Raw genomic sequence first — 19827 nt, forward strand, 5'->3', positions numbered from 1 at the left:
GGGGCAATGTATATCTGGCACAGTGGGGCATTGTATATTTGGCACAGTGTGCCAATGTATATCTGGCACAGTGGGACAATGTATATCTGGCACAGTGGGGCATTTGTATATATGGCACAGTGAGGCATTGTATATCTGGCACAGTAAGGCAATGTATATCTGGAACAGTGGGACAATGTATATCTGGCAGAGTGGAGCAATATGTATCTAGCACTGTGGGGCAATATGTATCTGGCACAGTGGGGCAATGTGTATCTGGCACAGTGGGGAAATGTGTATCTGGCACACTGGGGCAATGTGTATCTGGCACAGTGGGGCAATGTATATCTGGCACAGTGGGGCATTGTATATCTGGCACAGTGAGGCAATGTATATCTGACACAGTGGGGCAATGTATATCTGGCACAGTGGGGCATTTGTGTATCTGGCACAGTGGGGCAATGTATATCTGGCACAGTGGGGTAATGTATATCTGGCACTGTGGGGCAATGTATATCTGGCACTGTGGGGCAATGTATATCTGGCACAGTGGGGCATTGTATATTTGGCACAGTGGGGCAATGTATATCTGGCACAGAGGGACAATGTGTATCTGGCACAGTGGGGCATTTGTGTATCTGACACAGTGGGGCAATGTATATCTGGCACAGTTGGGCAATGTATATCTTGCACTGTGGGGCAATGTATATCTGACACAGTGGGGCATTGTATATCTGGCACAGTGGGGCAATGTATATCTGGCACAGGTGGGCAATGTATATCTTCCACTGTGGGGCAATGTATATCTGACACAATGGGGCATTGTATATCTGGCACAGTGGGACAATGTATATCTGGCACAGTGGGGCAATGTATATCTGGCACAGTGGGGCATTTGTATATCTGGCACAGTGGGGAAATGTATATCTGGCACAGTAGGGCAATGTATATCTGGCACAGTGGGGAAATGTATATCTGGCACAGTGGGGAAATGTATATCTGGCAGAGTGGGACAATATGTATCTGGCACAGAGGGGCAATGTGCATCAGGCACAGTAGGGCAATGCATATCTGGCACAGTGGGGAAATGTATATCTGGCACAGTGGGGCAATGTATATCTGGCACAGTGGGGCATTGTATATTTGGCACAGTGGGGCAATGTATATCTGTCACAGTGGGGCAATGTGTATCTGGCACAGTGGGGGCAATGTGTATCTGGCACAGTGGGGCAATGTTTATCTGGCACAGTGGGGCAATGTATATGTTGCACTGTGGGGCAATGTTTATCTGACACAGTGGGGCATTGTATATCTGGCACAGTGGGGCAATGTATATCTGTCACAGATGGGCAATGTATATCTTCCACTGTGGGGCAATGTATATCTGACTCAATGGGGCAATGTATATCTGACTCAATGGGGCATTGTATATCTGGCACAGTGGGACAATGTATATCTGGCACAGTGGGGCAATGTATATCTGGCACAGTGGGGCATTTGTATATATGGCACAATGAGGCATTGTATATCTGGCACAGTAAGGCAATGTATATCTGGAACAGTGGGACAATGTATATCTGGCAGAGTGGGGCAATATGTATCTGGCACTGTGGGGCAATATGCATCTGGCACAGTGGGGCAATGTGTATCTGGCACAGTGGGGCAATGTGTATCTGGCACAGTGGGGCAATGTGTATCTGGCACAGTGGGGCAATGTGTATCTGGCACAGTGGGGCAATGTATATCTGGCACTGTGGGGCAATGTATATCTGGCACAATGGGGCATTGTATATTTGGCACAGTGGGCCAATGTATATCTGGCACAGTGGGGCAATGTGTATCTGGCACAGTGGGGGCAATGGGTATCTGGCACAGTGGGGCAATGAATATCTGGCACAGTGGGGCAATGTATATCTTGCACTGTCGGGCAATTTATATCTGACACAGTGGGGCATTGTATATCTGGCACAGTGGGGCAATGTATATCTGGCACAGTGGGGCAATGTATATCTTCCACTGTGGGGCAATGTATATCTGACACAGTGGGGCATTGTATATCTGGCACAGTGGGACAATGTATATCTGGCACAGTGGGACAATGTATATCTGGCACAGTGTGGCAATGTATATCTGGCACAGTGGGGCATTTGTATATCTGACACAGTGAGGCATTGTATATCTGGCACAGTGAGTCAATGTATATCTGGAACAGTGGGACAATGTATATCTGGCAGAGTGGGGCAATATGTATCTGGCACAGTGGGGCAATATGTATCTGGCACAGTGGGGCAATGTGTATCTGGCACAGTGGGGCAATGTGTATCTGGCACAGGGGGGCAATGTATATCTGGCACAGTGGGGCATTGTTTATCTGGCACAGTGGGGCAATATGTATCTGGCACAGTGGGGCAATGTATATATGACACAGTGGGACATTGTGTATCTTGCACAGTGGGGCAATGTATATCTTGCACTGTGGGGCAATGTATATCTGGCACAGTGGGGCAATGTATATCTGGAACAGTGGGACAATGTATATCTGGCAGAGCGGGGCAATTTGTATCTGGCACAGTGGGGCAATATCTATCTGGCACAGTGGGGCAATGTATATCTGGCACAGTGGGGCAATGTGTATCTGGCACAGTGGTGCAAAGATTTGCAACAGGGTAGACACACCGGGAGGGGTAAAACAAATGATTGATGACCTAGCTAGGCTTGAGAAATGGTCAAGAACGTGGCAACTACAGTTTAATGCTAAAAAATGCAAAATCATGCACTTGGGTCTCAAAAACCCAAAGGCTAAATATAGTATCAAGGGTACTATAATGGAAACTACTGAGGAGGAAAGGGATTTAGGAGTCACTATTTCAAGTGACTTATAGGCAGGAAAGCAATACAACAAAGCAATGAGAAAGGCAAGTCAGATGCTTGGTCGCATAGGGAGAGGAATCAGTAGCAGGAAAAAAGAAGTGATAATGCCACTGTATAGGTCATTGGTACGGCCGCATCTTGAATACTGTGTCCAGTTCTGGAGACCATATCTCCAGAAGGATATAAATACATTAGAGAGTGTACAAAGAAGGGCAACTAAAATGGTGCATGGCCTACATCACAAAACTTACCCGGAAAGACTAAAAGATCTTAACATGTATGGTTTGGAGGAGAGAAGGGAAAGGGTGGACATGATAGAAACTTTCAAATATACCAAGGGTTTTAACAAAGTTCAGGAGGAAAACATTCTGCAAAGGAAGAGGAGTATTAGAACTCGAGGACATACACTGAAACTATGGAGAGGCAGGTTCAGGGGAAATTTAAGGAAAACTTACTTCACAGAAAGGGTAGTGGACAAGTGGAATAGCCTCCCATCAGAGGTGGTAGAGGCTGAGACTGTAGAGCAATTTAAACATGCTTGGGATAGGCATATGAATATCCTTACAAAGAATTAAGGTTCAAAAAGGGTTGAGATTACCTAAAGGATAAAAAAAGGGCAGACTAGATGGGCCAAGTGATTCTTATCTGCCGTCAAATTCTATGTTTCTATGTTTCTATATCTGGCACAGTGGGGCAATGTATATCTGGCACAGTGGGACAATGTACTGTATATCTGGCACAGTAGGGCATTGTATATCTGGCACAGTGGGGCAATGTATATCTGTCACAGTGGGGCAATGTGTATCTGGCACAGTGGGGGCATTTGTGTATCTGGCACAGTGGGGCAATGTATATCTCGCACTGTGAGGCAACGTATATCTGACACAGTGGGGCAATGTATATCTGGCACAGTGGGGCAATGTATATCTGGCACAGTGGGGCAATGTATATCTGGCACAGTGGGGCAATGTATATCTTGCACTGTGGGGCAATGTATATCTGACACAGTGGGGCATTGTATATCTGGCACAGTGGGACAATGTATATCTGGCATAGTGGGGCAATGTATATCTGGCACAGTGGGGTAATGTATATCTTGCACAGTGGGCCATTGGTGTATCTGGCACAGTGGGGCAATGTATATCTGGCACAGTGGGGCAATGTATATCTGGCACAGTGGGGCAATGTATGTCTTGCACTGTGGGGCAACGTATATCTGACACAGTGGGGCAATGTATATCTGGCACAGTGGGGCAATGTATATCTGGCACAGTGGGGCAATGTATATCTTGCACTGTGGGGCAATGTATATCTGACACAGTGGGGCATTGTATATCTGGCACAGTGGGACAATGTATATCTGGCATAGTGGGGCAATGTATATCTGGCACAGTGGGGTAATGTATATCTTGCACAGTGGGCCATTGGTGTATCTGGCACAGTGGGGCAATGTATATCTGGCACAGCGGGGCAATGTATATCTGGCACAGTGGGGCAATGTATGTCTTGCACTGTGGGGCAATGTATATCTGGCACAGTGGGGCATTTGTGTATCTGGCACAGTGGGGCAATGTATATCTGGCACAGTGGGGTAATGTATATCTGGCACTGTGGGGCAATGTATTTCTGGCACAGTGGGGCATTGTATATTTGGCACAGTGGGGCAATGTATATCTGGCACAGTGGGACAATGTGTATCTGGCACAGTGGGGGCATTTGTGTATCTGACACAGTGGGGCAATGTATATCTGGCACAGTTGGGCAATGTATATCTTGCACTGTGGGGCAATGTATATCTGACACAGTGGGGCATTGTATATCTGGCACAGAGGGGCAATGTATATCTGGCACAGTGGGACAATGTATATCTTACACTGTGGGGCAATGTATATCTGACACAGTGGGGCATTGTATATATGGCACAGTGGGACAATGTATATCTGGCACAGTGGGGCAATGTATATCTGGCACAGTGGGACATTTGTATATCTGGCACAGTGAGGCATTGTATATCTGGCACAGTCGGGCAATGTATATCTGGAACAGTGGGACAATGTATATTTGGCAGAGTGGGGCAATATGTATCTGACATAGTGGGGCAATGTGTATCTGGCACAATGGGGCAATGTGTATCTGGCACAATGGGGCAATGTGTATCTGGCACAGGGAGGCAATGTGTATCTGGCACAGTTGGGTAATGTATATCTGGCACAGTGAGGCATTGTGTATCTGGCACAGTGGGGTATTGTGTATCTGGCACAGTGGGGTATTGTGTATCTGGCACAGTGGGGCATTGTGTATCTGGCACAGTGGGGCAATGTATATCTGGCACAGTGGGGAAATGTATATCTGGCACAGTGGGGAAATGTATATCTGGCACAGTAGAACATTGTATATTTGGCACAGTGGGGCAATGTATATCTGGCACAGTGGGGCAATGTGTATCTGGCACAGTGGGGCAATGTGTATCTGGCACAGTGGGGGCAATGTGTATCTGGCACAGTGGGGCAATGTATATCTGGCACAGTGGGGCAATGTATATGTTGCACTGTGGGGCAATGTATATCTGACACAGTGGGGCATTGTATATCTGGCACAGTGGGGCAATGTATATCTTTCACAGATGGGCAATGTATATCTTCCACTGTGGGGCAATGTATATCTGGCACAGTGGGGCATTTGTATATATGGCACAGTGAGGCATTGTATATCTGGCACAGTAAGGCAATGTATATCTTGAACAGTGGGACAATGTATATCTGGCAGAGTGGGGCAATATGTATCTGGCACTGTGAGGCAATATGTATCTGGCACAGTGGGGCAATGTGTATCTGGCACAGTGGGGCAATGTGTGTCTGGCACACTGGGGCAATGTGTATCTGGCACAGTGGGGCAATGTATATCTGGCACAGTGGGGCATTGTATATCTGGCACAGTGAGGCAATGTATATCTGACACAGTGGGGCAATGTATATCTTGCACTGTGGGGCAATGTATATCTGACACAGTGGGTCATTGTATATCTTGCACATTGGGACAATGAATATCTGGCACAGTGGGGCAATGTATATCTGGCACAGTTGGGCAATGTATATCTGGCACAGTGAGGCATTGTGTATCTGGCACAGTGGGGCATTGTGTATCTGGCACAGTGGGGCATTGTATATCTGGCACAGCGGGACAATGTATATCTGGCACAATGGGGCATTGTATATCTGCCACAGTGGGTCAATGTATGTCTTGCACTGTGGGGCAATGTATATCTGGCACAGTGGGAAGTTTGTGTATCTGGCACAGTGGGGCAATGTATGTCTTGCACTGTGGGGCAATGTATATCTGGCACAGTGGGGCATATGTGTATCTGGCACAGTGGGGCAATGTATATCTGGCACAGTGGGGCAATGTATATCTGGCACTGTGGGGCAATGTATATCTGGCACTGTGGGGCAATGTATATCTGGCACAGTGGGGCATTTGTATATTTGGCACAGTGGGGCAATGTATATCTGGCACAGTGGGACAATGTGTATCTGGCACAGTGGGGGCATTTGTGTATCTGACACAGTGGGGCAATGTTTATCTGGCACAGTTGGGCAATGTATATCTTGCACTGTGGGGCAATTTATATCTGACACAGTGGGGCATTGTATATCTGGCACAGTGGGGCAATGTATATCTGGCACAGTGGGGCAATGTATATCTGGCACAGTGGGGCATTTGTATATCTGGCACAGTGAGGCATTGTATTTCTGGCACAGTGGGGCAATGTATATCTGGAACGGTGGGACAATATATATCTGGCAGAGTGGGGCAATATGTATCTGACATAGTGGGGCAATGTATATCTGGCACAGTCGGGCAATGTGTATCTGGCACAGTGGGGCAATGTGTATCTGGCACAGTGAGGCAATGTGTATCTGGCACAGTGAGACAATGTGTATCTGGCACAGTTGGGCAATGTATATCTGGCACAGTGGGACATTGTGTATCTGGCACAGTGGGGCATTGTGTATCTGGCACAGTGGGGCATTGTGTATCTGGCACAGTGGGACAATGTATATATGACACAGTGGGGAATTGTATATCTGGCACAGTGGGGCAATGTATATCTGGCACAGTGGGGCAATGTATATCTTGCACTGTGGGGCAATGTATATCTGACACAGTGGGGCATTGTATATCTGGCACATTGGGACAATGTATATCTGGCACAGTGGGGCAATGTATATCTGGCACAGTGGGGCAATGTATATCTAGCATAGTGGGGCATTTGTGTATCTGGCACAGTGGGGCAATGTATATCTGGCACAGTGGAGCAATGTATATCTGCCACAGTGGGGCAATTTATGTCTTGCACTGTGGGGCAATGTATATCTGGCACAGTGGGACATTTGTGTATCTGGCACAGTGGGGCAATGTATATCTAGCACAGTGGGGCAATGTACAGTATAGCTGGCACTGTGGGGCAATGTATATCAGACACAGTGGGGCATTGTATATCTGGCACAGTGGGGCAATGTATATCTGGCACAGTGGGGCAATGTGTATCTGGCACAGTAGGTGCATTTGTGTATCTGGCACAGTGGGGGCATTTGTCTATCTGGCACAGTGGGACAATGTATATCTGGCACAGTGGGGCAATGTATATCTTGCACTGTGGGGCAATGTATATCTGACACAGTGGGGCATTGTATATCTGGCACAGTGGGTCAATGTATATCTTGCACTGTGGGGCAATGTATATCTCACACTGTGGGGCATTGTATATCTGGGACAGTGGGACAATGTATATCTGGCACAGTGGGGCAATATGTATCTGGCACTGTGGGGCAATATGTATCTGCCACAGTGGGGCAATGTGTATCTGGCACAGTGGGGCAATGTATATCTGGCACAGTGGGGCAATGTATATCTTGCACTGTGGGGCAATGTATATCTGACACAGTGGGGCATTGTATATCTGGCACAGTGGGACAATGTATATCTGGCATAGTGGGGCAATGTATATCTGGCACAGTGGGGTAATGTATATCTTGCACAGTGGGCCATTGGTGTATCTGGCACAGTGGGGCAATGTATATCTGGCACAGCGGGGCAATGTATATCTGGCACAGTGGGGCAATGTATGTCTTGCACTGTGGGGCAATGTATATCTGGCACAGTGGGGCATTTGTGTATCTGGCACAGTGGGGCAATGTATATCTGGCACAGTGGGGTAATGTATATCTGGCACTGTGGGGCAATGTATTTCTGGCACAGTGGGGCATTGTATATTTGGCACAGTGGGGCAATGTATATCTGGCACAGTGGGACAATGTGTATCTGGCACAGTGGGGGCATTTGTGTATCTGACACAGTGGGGCAATGTATATCTGGCACAGTTGGGCAATGTATATCTTGCACTGTGGGGCAATGTATATCTGACACAGTGGGGCATTGTATATCTGGCACAGAGGGGCAATGTATATCTGGCACAGTGGGACAATGTATATCTTACACTGTGGGGCAATGTATATCTGACACAGTGGGGCATTGTATATATGGCACAGTGGGACAATGTATATCTGGCACAGTGGGGCAATGTATATCTGGCACAGTGGGACATTTGTATATCTGGCACAGTGAGGCATTGTATATCTGGCACAGTCGGGCAATGTATATCTGGAACAGTGGGACAATGTATATTTGGCAGAGTGGGGCAATATGTATCTGACATAGTGGGGCAATGTGTATCTGGCACAATGGGGCAATGTGTATCTGGCACAATGGGGCAATGTGTATCTGGCACAGGGAGGCAATGTGTATCTGGCACAGTTGGGTAATGTATATCTGGCACAGTGAGGCATTGTGTATCTGGCACAGTGGGGTATTGTGTATCTGGCACAGTGGGGTATTGTGTATCTGGCACAGTGGGGCATTGTGTATCTGGCACAGTGGGGCAATGTATATCTGGCACAGTGGGGAAATGTATATCTGGCACAGTGGGGAAATGTATATCTGGCACAGTAGAACATTGTATATTTGGCACAGTGGGGCAATGTATATCTGGCACAGTGGGGCAATGTGTATCTGGCACAGTGGGGCAATGTGTATCTGGCACAGTGGGGGCAATGTGTATCTGGCACAGTGGGGCAATGTATATCTGGCACAGTGGGGCAATGTATATGTTGCACTGTGGGGCAATGTATATCTGACACAGTGGGGCATTGTATATCTGGCACAGTGGGGCAATGTATATCTTTCACAGATGGGCAATGTATATCTTCCACTGTGGGGCAATGTATATCTGGCACAGTGGGGCATTTGTATATATGGCACAGTGAGGCATTGTATATCTGGCACAGTAAGGCAATGTATATCTTGAACAGTGGGACAATGTATATCTGGCAGAGTGGGGCAATATGTATCTGGCACTGTGAGGCAATATGTATCTGGCACAGTGGGGCAATGTATATCTGGCACAGTGGGGCATTGTATATCTGGCACAGTGAGGCAATGTATATCTGACACAGTGGGGCAATGTATATCTTGCACTGTGGGGCAATGTATATCTGACACAGTGGGTCATTGTATATCTTGCACATTGGGACAATGAATATCTGGCACAGTGGGGCAATGTATATCTGGCACAGTTGGGCAATGTATATCTGGCACAGTGAGGCATTGTGTATCTGGCACAGTGGGGCATTGTGTATCAGGCACAGTGGGGCATTGTATATCTGGCACAGCGGGACAATGTATATCTGGCACAATGGGGCATTGTATATCTGCCACAGTGGGTCAATGTATGTCTTGCACTGTGGGGCAATGTATATCTGGCACAGTGGGAAGTTTGTGTATCTGGCACAGTGGGGCAATGTATGTCTTGCACTGTGGGGCAATGTATATCTGGCACAGTGGGGCATATGTGTATCTGGCACAGTGGGGCAATGTATATCTGGCACAGTGGGGCAATGTATATCTGGCACTGTGGGGCAATGTATATCTGGCACTGTGGGGCAATGCATATCTGGCACAGTGGGGCATTTGTATATTTGGCACAGTGGGGCAATGTATATCTGGCACAGTGGGACAATGTGTATCTGGCACAGTGGGGGCATTTGTGTATCTGACACAGTGGGGCAATGTTTATCTGGCACAGTTGGGCAATGTATATCTTGCACTGTGGGGCAATGTATATCTGACACAGTGGGGCATTGTATATCTGGCACAGTGGGGCAATGTATATCTGGCACAGTGGGGCAATGTATATCTGGCACAGTGGGGCATTTGTATATCTGGCACAGTGAGGCATTGTATTTCTGGCACAGTGGGGCAATGTATATCTGGAACGGTGGGACAATATATATCTGGCAGAGTGGGGCAATATGTATCTGACATAGTGGGGCAATGTATATCTGGCACAGTCGGGCAATGTGTATCTGGCACAGTGGGGCAATGTGTATCTGGCACAGTGAGGCAATGTGTATCTGGCACAGTGAGACAATGTGTATCTGGCACAGTTGGGCAATGTATATCTGGCACAGTGGGACATTGTGTATCTGGCACAGTGGGGCATTGTGTATCTGGCACAGTGGGGCATTGTGTATCTGGCACAGTGGGACAATGTATATATGACACAGTGGGGAATTGTATATCTGGCACAGTGGGGCAATGTATATCTGGCACAGTGGGGCAATGTATATCTTGCACTGTGGGGCAATGTATATCTGACACAGTGGGGCATTGTATATCTGGCACATTGGGACAATGTATATCTGGCACAGTGGGGCAATGTATATCTGGCACAGTGGGGCAATGTATATCTAGCATAGTGGGGCATTTGTGTATCTGGCACAGTGGGGCAATGTATATCTGGCACAGTGGGGCAATGTATATCTGCCACAGTGGGGCAATTTATGTCTTGCACTGTGGGGCAATGTATATCTGGCACAGTGGGACATTTGTGTATCTGGCACAGTGGGGCAATGTATATCTAGCACAGTGGGGCAATGTACAGTATAGCTGGCACTGTGGGGCAATGTATATCAGACACAGTGGGGCATTGTATATCTGGCACAGTGGGGCAATGTATATCTGGCACAGTGGGGCAATGTGTATCTGGCACAGTAGGTGCATTTGTGTATCTGGCACAGTGGGGGCATTTGTCTATCTGGCACAGTGGGACAATGTATATCTGGCACAGTGGGGCAATGTATATCTTGCACTGTGGGGCAATGTATATCTGACACAGTGGGGCATTGTATATCTGGCACAGTGGGTCAATGTATATCTTGCACTGTGGGGCAATGTATATCTCACACAGTGGGGCATTGTATATCTGGGACAGTGGGACAATGTATATCTGGCACAGTGGGGCAATATGTATCTGGCACTGTGGGGCAATATGTATCTGCCACAGTGGGGCAATGTGTATCTGGCACAATGGGGCAATGTGTATCTGGCACAGTAGGGCAATGTGTATCTGGCACAGTGGGACAATGTATATCTGGCACAGTGGGGCATTTGTATATATGGCACAGTGAGGCATTGTATATCTGGCACAGTAAGGCAATGTATATCTGGAACAGTGGGACAATGTATATCTGGCAGAGTGGGGCAATATGTATCTGGCACTGTGGGGCAATATGTATCTGGCACAGTGGGCAATGTGTATCTGGCACAGTGGGGCAATGTGTATCTGGCACAGTGGGGCAATGTGTATCTGGCACACTGGGGCAATGTGTTTCTGGCACAGTGGGGCAATGTATATCTGGCACAGTGGGGCATTGTATATATGGCACAGTGAGGCAATGTGTATCTGGCACAGTGGGGTAATGTATATCTTGCACAGTGGGGCATTTGTGTATCTGGCACAGTGAGGCAATGTATATCTGGCACAGTGGGGCAATGTATGTCTTGCACTGTGGGGCAATGTATATCTGGCACAAATGCCCACTGGGGCATTTGTGTATCTGGCACAGTGGGGCAATGTATATCTGGCACAGTGGGGTAATATATATCTGGCACTGTGGGGCAATGTATATCTGGCACAGTGGGGCATTGTATATTTGTCACAGTGGGGCAATGTATATCTGGCACAGTGGGACAATGTGTTTCTGGCACAGTGGGGCATTTGTGTATCTGACACAGTGGGGCAATGTATATCTGGCACAGTTGGGCAATGTATATCTTGCACTGTGGGCCAATGTATATCTGACACAGTGGGACATTGTATATCTGGCACAGTGGGGCAATGTATATCTGACACAGATGGGCAATGTATATCTTCCACTGTGGGGCAATGTATATCTGACACAATGGGGCATTGTATATCTTGCACAGTGGGACAATGTATATCTGGCACAGTGGGGCAATGTATATCTGGCACAGTGGGGCATTTGTATATCTGGCACAGTGGGGAAATGTATATCTGGCACAGTGGGGCAATGTATATCTGGCACAGTGGGGAAATGTATATCTGGCAGAGTTGGGCAATATGTATCTGGCACAGAGGGGCAATGTGTATCTGGCACAGTGGGGCAATGTATATCTGGCACAGTGGGGAACTGTATATCTGGCACAGTGGGGCAATGTATATCTGGCACAGTGGGGCATTGTATATTTGGCACAGTGGGGCAATGTATATCTGTCACAGTGTGGCAATGTGTATCTGGCACAGTGGGGGCAATGTGTATCTGGCACAGTGGGGCAATGTATATCAGGCACAGTGGGGCAATGTGTATGTTGCACTGTGGGGCAATGTATATCTGACACAGTGGGGCATTGTATATCTGGCACAGTGGGGCAATGTATATCTGTCACAGATGTGCAATGTATATCTTCCACTGTGGGGCAATGTATATCTGACACAATGGGGCATTGTATATCTGGCACAGTGGGACAATGTATATCTGGCACAGTGGGGCAATGTATATCTGGCACAGTGGGGCATTTGTATATATGGCATAATTAGGCATTGTATATCTGGCACAGTAAGGCAATGTATATCTGGAACAGTGGGACAATGTATATCTGGCACTGTGGGGCAATATGTATCTGGCACTGTGGGGCAATATGTATCTGGCACAGTTGGGCAATGTGTATCTGGCACAGTGGGGCAATGTATATCTGGCACAGTGGGGCATTTGTATATCTGGCACAGTGGGGAAATGTATATCTGGCACAGTGGGGCAATGTATATCTGGCACAGTGGGGAAATGTATATCTGGCACAGTGGGGAAATGTATATCTGGCAGAGTGGGGAAATATGTATCTGGCACAGAGGGGCAATGTGTATCTGGCACAGTGGGGAAATGTATATCTGGCACAGTGGGGCAATGTATATCTGGCACAGTAGGGCATTGTATTTCTCTAACGTCCTAAGTGGATGCTGGGGACTCCGTAAGGACCATGGGGATTAGCGGCTCCGCAGGAGACTGGGCACAACTAAAGAAAGCTTTAGAACTACCTGGTGTGCACTGGCTTCTCCCACTAAGACCCTCCTCTAGACCTCAGTTAGATTCTTGTGCCCGGCTGAGCTGGATGCACACTAGGGGCTCTCCTGAGCTCCTAGAAAGAAAGTATATTTAGGTTTTATATTTTACAGTGAGATCTGCTGGCAACAGACTCACTGCAGCGAGGGACTAAGGGGAGAAGAAGCGAACCTACCTAACAGGTGGTAGTTTGGGCTTCTTAGGCTACTGGACACCATTAGCTCCAGAGGGATCGACCGCAGGACCCGACGTTGGTGTTCGTTCCCGGAGCCGCGCCGCCGTCCCCCTTACAGAGCCAGAAGCATGAAGAGTCCGGAAAATCGGCGGCAGAAGACTTCGGTCTTCACCAAGGTAGCGCACAACACTGCAGCTGTGCGCCATTGCTCCTCATGTACACCTCACACTCCGGTCACTGATGGGTGCAGGGCGCTGGGGGGGGCGCCCTGAGGGCAATATATGACACCTTGGCTGGCAAATCTACATCATATATAGTCCTAGAGGCTATATAGATGTAAAATTACCCCTGCCAGTATTCCAGAAAAAGCGGGAGAAAGTCCGCCGAAAAAGGGCGGGGCTTCTCCCTCAGCACACTGGCGCCATTTTCTCTTCACAGTGCAGCTGGAAGACAGCTCCCCAGGCTCTCCCCTGTAGTTTTCAGGCTCAAAGGGTTAAAAAGAGAGGGGGGGCACTAAATTTAGGCGCAATATATGTATACAAGTAGCTATTTGGGGAAAAATCACTCAGTTATAGTGTTAATCCCTGCATTATATAGCGCTCTGGTGTGTGCTGGCATACTCTCTCTCGGTCTCCCCAAAGGACTTTGTGGGGTCCTGTCCTCAGTCAGAGCATTCCCTGTGTGTGTGCGGTGTGTCGGTATGGCTGTGTCGACATGTTGGATGAGGAAGGTTACGTGGAGGCGGAGCAGAGGCCGATAAATGGGATGTCGCCCCCTGTGGGGCCGACACCAGAGTGGATGGATAGGTGGAAGGTATTAACCGACAGTGTCAACTCCTTACATAAAAGACTGGATGACGTAACAGCTGTGGGACAGCCGGCTTCTCAGCCTGCGCCTGCCCTGGCGTCTCAAAGGCCATCAGGGGCTCAAAAATTGCCCGTTACCTCAGATGGCAGACACAGATGTCGACACGGAGTCTGACTCCAGTGTCGACGAGGTTGAGACATATACACAATCCACTAGGAACATCCGTTACATGATCTCGGCAATGAAAAATGTGTTACGCATTTTCTGACATGAACCCAAGTACCACATAAAAGGGGTTTTATTTTTGGGGAGAAAAAGCAGCCAGTGTTTTGTTCCCCCATCAGATGAATGAATGAAGTGTGTAAAGAAGCGTGGTTTCCCCCGATAAGAAACTGGTAATTTCTAAAAAGCTACTGATGGCGTACCCTTTCCCGACAGAGGATAGGTCACGTTGAGAGATATCCCTTAGGGTGGATAAGGCGCTCACACGTTTGTCAAAAGGTGGCACTGCCGTCTTGGGATACGGCCACCTTGAAGGACCCTGCTGATAAAAAGCAGGAGGCGATCCTGAAGTCTGTATTTACACACTCAGGTTATATACTGAAACCTGCAATTGCCTCAGCATAAATAGTGCTGCTGCAGCGTGGTCTGATACCCTGTCAGATAATATTAATACGCTAAGACAGGGATAATATTTTGCTAACATTGAGCATATTTAAGACGTTGTCTTATATATAAAGGATGCACAGAGGGATATTTGCCGGCTGGCATCCAGAATTAATGCAATGTCCATTCTGCCAGGAGGGTATTAGAAACCCGGCAGTGGACAGGTGATGCTGCCTTTAAAAGGCACATGGAGATTCTGCCTTATAAGGGTGAGGAATTGTTTGGGGATGGTCTCTGGGACCTCGTATCCACAGCAACAGCTGGGAAGAAAAAAATTTACCTCAGGTTTCCTCACAAAAGCCTAAGAAAGCACCGTATTTTCAGGTACAGTCCTTTCGGCTTCAGAAAAGCAAGCGGGTCAAAGGCGCTTCCTTTCTGCACAGAGACAAGGGAAGAAGGAAAAAGCTGCACCAGTCAGCCAGTTCCCAGGATCAAATATCTTCCCTCGCTTCCTCTGAGTCCACCGCATGACGCTGGGGCTCCACAGGTGGAGACAGGTGCGGTGGGGGCGCGTCTCGGGAACTGCAGGGACCAGTGGGCTTGCCCACAGGTGGATCCCTAGGTTCTGCAAGTAGTAGTTCGAGGCGACTCCCCCTCGCCGTTGCCTCACATCAGCCTTGCCTGCTGCCCTCAGAGAAAGGTAGTACTGGCGGCAATTCACAAGCTGTACTTCCAGCAGGTGAAATCAAGGTACTCCTCCTTCAACAAGGCTGGGGTTACTATTCAAAATTGTTGTGGTACCGAAACCAGACGGTTCGGTGAGACCCATTCTAAAATTGAAATCCTTGAACACTTATATACGAAGGTTCAAGTTCAAAATGGAATCGCTCAGGGCGATTATTGCAAGCCTGGAAAATTTCAGGGTATCACTGGACTTACCTGCATGTCCCTATTTACCCTCTTCACCAGGTGTACCTCAAAATTGTGGTACAGGATTGTCATTACCAATTCCAGATGTTGCCGTTGGTCTGTCCCCGGCATCGAGGGTATTTACCAAGTAATGGCCGAAGTACTTATCCCGTACTTGGACGATCTCCTTATAAAGGCGAGGTCCAGGGAGCAGTTGTTCGTCGGAGTAGCACTATCTCGGGAAGTGCTACAACAGCACGGCTAGATTCTGAATATTTCAAAGTCGCAGCTGGTTCCTACGACGCGTCTACTGTTCCTGGGTATGGTTCTGGACACAGAACAGGATAAAAAGGGTTTCTCCCGGAGGAGAAGTCCAAGGAGTTGGCGTCTCTAGACGGAGACCTCCTAATACAAATACAGGTGTCGGTGCATCAATGCACGCAAGCCTTGGGAAAGATGGTAGCTTCTTATGAAGAATTTCCATTCGCCAGGTCCCATGCAAGGATCTTCCAGTGGGATCTGTTGGACAAGTGGTCCGGGTCGCATCCTCAGATGCATCGGCGGATAACCCTGTCTCCAAGGGCCAGGGTGTCGCTGTGGTGGTGACTGCAGAGTGCTCATCTTCTAGGTGGCCGCAGATTCGGCATACAGGACTGGGTCCTGGTGACCACGGATGCCAGCCTTCAAGGCTGGGGGGCAGTCACACAGGGAAGAAACTTCCAAGGCCTATGGAAAAGTCAGGAGACTTCCCTACACATAAATGTTCTGGAACTATGGGCCATTTACAATGCCCTAAGTCAGGCTAGATCCCTGCTTCAACACCGGCCGGTGCTGATCCAGTCAGACAACATCACGGCGGTCGCTCATGTAAACCGACAGGGCGGCACAAGAAGCAGGATGGCGATGGCAGAAGCCACAAGGATTCTCCGATGGGCGGATAATCATGTGTTAGCACTGTCAGCAGTGTTCATTCCCGGAGTGGACAACTGAGAAGCAGACTTTCTCAGCAGACACGACCTCCACCCGGGAGAGTGGGGACTTCATCCAGAAGTCTTCCAAATGATTGTACACCGTTGGGAAAGGCCACGGGTGGACAGGATGGCGTCCCGCCTCAACAAAAAGCTACAAAGATATTGCGCCAGGTCAAGGGACCCTCAGGCGATAGCTGTGGACGCTCTGGTAACACCGTGGGTGTACCAGTCGGTGTATGTGTTCCCTTCTCTGCCTCTCATACCCAGGGTAATGAGAATAATAAGAAGGAGAGGAGTAAGAACTATACTCATTGTTCCGGGTGGCCAAGAAGATCTTGGTACCCAGAACTCGAAGAAATGATCTCAGAGGACCTATGGCCTCTGCCGTTCAGACAGGACCTGCTGCAGCAGGGGGCCTGTCTGTTCCAAGACGTACCGCGGCTGTGTTTGACGGCATGGCGGTTGAACGCCGGATCCTGAAGGAAAAGGGCATTCCGGAGGAAGTTATCCCTACGCTATTTAAAGCTAGGAAAGAAGTGAACGCAAACCATTATCACCGCATATGGCGGAAATATGTTGCGTGCTGTGCGGCCAGTAAGGCCCCAAAGGAGGAATTTCAGCTAGGTCGATTTCTGCACTTCCTACAAGTCAGAGGTGACTATGGGCCTAAAATTGGGTTCCATTAAAGTCCAGATTTCGGCTCTATCGATTTTCTTCCAAAATAGAACTGGCTTCACTGCCTGAAGTTCAGACTTCTGTTAAGGGAGTGCTGCATAGTCAGCCCCCGTTTGTGCCTCCAGTGGCACCGTGGGATCTCAACGTAGTGTTGGATTTCCTGAAGTCGCATTGAGTTGAGCCACTTACATCCGTGGAGCTACAATACCTCACGTGGAAAGTGGTCATGCTGTGGGCCTTGGCGTCGGCCAGGCGTGTATCAGAATTGGCGGCTTTGTCATGCAAAAGCCCTTATCTGTATTTTATATGGATAAGGCGGAATTGAGGACTCGTTCCCAATTCCTTCCTAAGGTGGTAGCAGTTTTTCATGTGAACCAACCTATTGTGGTGCCTGCGGCTACTTGGGACTTGGAGGATTCCAAGTTTCTGGACGTAGTCAGGGCCCTGAAAAGTATATGTTTCCAGGACGGCTGGAGTCAGGAAAACTGACTCGCTATTTATCCTGTATGCACCCAACAAGCTGGGTGCTCCTGCTTCTAAGCAGACTATTGCTCGCTGGATCTGTAGCACGATTCAACTTGCACATTCTGCGGCTGGACTGCCGCACCCTAAATCTGTGAAAGCCCATTCCACGAGGAAAGTGGGCTCTTCTTGGGCGGCTGCCCGAGGGGTCTCGGCTTTACAAATTTGCCGAGCTGTTACTTGGTCGGGTTCAAACACTCTTGCAAGAGTCTACAAGTTTGATACCCTGGCTGAGGAGGACCTAGAGTTTGCTCATTCGGTGCTGCAGAGTCATCCGCACTCTCCCGCCCGTTTGGGAGCTTTGGTATAATCCCCATGGTCCTTATGGAGTCCCCAGCATCCACTTAGGACGTTAGAGAAAATAAGATTTTACTCACCGGTAAATCTATTTCACGTAGTCCGTAGTGGATGCTGGGCGCCCATCCCAAGTGCCGATTGTCTGCAATACTTGTATATAGTTATTGCCTAACTAAAGGGTTATTGTTGAGCCATCTGTTGAGAGGCTCAGTTGTTATCATACTGTTAACTGGGTATAGTATCACGAGTTATACGTAGAGATGAGCGGGTTCGGTTTCTTTGAATCCGAACCCGCACGAACTTCACTTTTTTTTTCACGGGTCCGAGCGACTCGGATCTTCCCGCCTTGCTCGGTTAACCCGAGCGCGCCCGAACGTCATCATGACGCTGTCGGATTCTCGCGAGGCTCGGATTCTATCGCGAGACTCGGATTCTATATAAGGAGCCGCGCGTCGCCGCCATTTTCACACGTGCATTGAGATTGATAGGGAGAGGACGTGGCTGGCGTCCTCTCCATTTAGATTAGATTTAGAAGAGAGAGAGAGAGAGAGATTGCTGTGATACTGTAGATTAGAAGAGAGTGCAGAGTGCAGACAGAGTTTAGTGACTGACGACCACAGTGACCAGTGACCACCAGAGACAGTGCAGTTGTTTGTTTTATTTAATATATCCGTTCTCTGCCTGAAAAAAACGATACACAGTCACACAGTGACTCAGTCTGTGTGCACTGCTCAGCCCAGTGTGCTGCACATCAATGTATTGTATATAAAGCTTATAATTGTGGGGGAGACTGGGGAGCACTGCAGGTTGTTATAGCAGGAGCCAGGAGTACATGATAAATAATATTATATTAAAATTAAACAGTGCACACTTTTGCTGCAGGAGTGCCACTGCCAGTGTGACTAGTGGTGACCAGTGCCTGACCACCAGTATATTAGTAGTATTGTATACTATCTCTTTATCAACCAGTCTATATTAGCAGCAGACACAGTACAGTGCGGTAGTTCACGGCTGTGGCTACCTCTGTGTCGGCACTCGGCAGGCAGTCCGTCCATCCATAATTGTATTATATACCACCTAACCGTGGTTTTTTTTTTCTTTCTTTATACCGTCGTCATAGTCATACTAGTTGTTACGAGTATACTACTATCTCTTTATCAACCAGTGTACAGTGCGGTAGTTCACGGCTGTGGCTACCTCTGTGTCGGAACTCGGCAGGCAGTCCGTCCATCCATAATTGTATTATAATATATACCACCTAACCGTGGTTTTTTTTTCGTTCTTTATACCGTCGTCATACTAGTTGTTACGAGTATACTACTATCTCTTTATCAACCAGTGTACAGTGCGGTAGTTCACGGCTGTGGCTACCTCTGTGTCGGAACTCGGCAGGCAGTCCGTCCATCCATAATTGTATTATAATATATACCACCTAACCGTGTTTTTTTTTTCGTTCTTTATACCGTCGTCATACTAGTTGTTACGAGTATACTACTATCTCTTTATCAACCAGTGTACAGTGCGGTAGTTCACGGCTGTG

The sequence above is a fragment of the Pseudophryne corroboree genome, chromosome 2 (genome assembly GCF_028390025.1).
Source record: "Pseudophryne corroboree isolate aPseCor3 chromosome 2, aPseCor3.hap2, whole genome shotgun sequence".
Taxonomy (NCBI): Eukaryota; Metazoa; Chordata; class Amphibia; order Anura; family Myobatrachidae; genus Pseudophryne; species Pseudophryne corroboree.